The sequence below is a fragment of the Morone saxatilis genome, unplaced genomic scaffold (assembly GCF_004916995.1).
Source record: "Morone saxatilis isolate NCDOM2014 unplaced genomic scaffold, NCSU_SB_2.0 Contig14, whole genome shotgun sequence".
Lineage (NCBI taxonomy): Eukaryota > Metazoa > Chordata > Actinopteri > Moronidae > Morone > Morone saxatilis.
In genome coordinates this window covers 21,544,675-21,544,931 of record NW_023339696.1, presented here as the reverse complement: position 1 = coordinate 21,544,931, position 257 = coordinate 21,544,675, and the positions used below count along the sequence as shown (strand labels likewise).

At 52.1% G+C, this 257-nt stretch overlaps 1 protein-coding gene across 1 annotated transcript in view; it reads right to left on the bottom strand.

Annotated features, from left to right (window-relative positions):
- LOC118323683 (caskin-2-like) overlaps positions 1–257 on the bottom strand; it is a gene marked incomplete at its 5' end in the record, with an annotated part of 14,663 nt that overhangs the window by 7,380 nt on the left and 7,026 nt on the right.

The following is a 257-nucleotide window of genomic DNA, read 5'->3' as shown; positions in this document are numbered from 1 at the left end:
GGCCAACAGGGGGCTGAGGGGTGAGGGGCTGGGGGGTGACGACTGGAGTGACGGGCAGGATGCAGGTTTCTGGTATAAAAGCTGTGCTGTGGCAGAGCGGGGGGGAGCACAGCCGCAGGCACGAGTCCATTAATGACCGTTAATGTAGCATCAGGCTTAAACACAGAATACGACTAAATACACAGTTTCTGTTGTTACTGATTCTAAATGCAGGTAAAAATACAAATGACCTGCCCTAAGTCCCGCCCCTTTTTGCT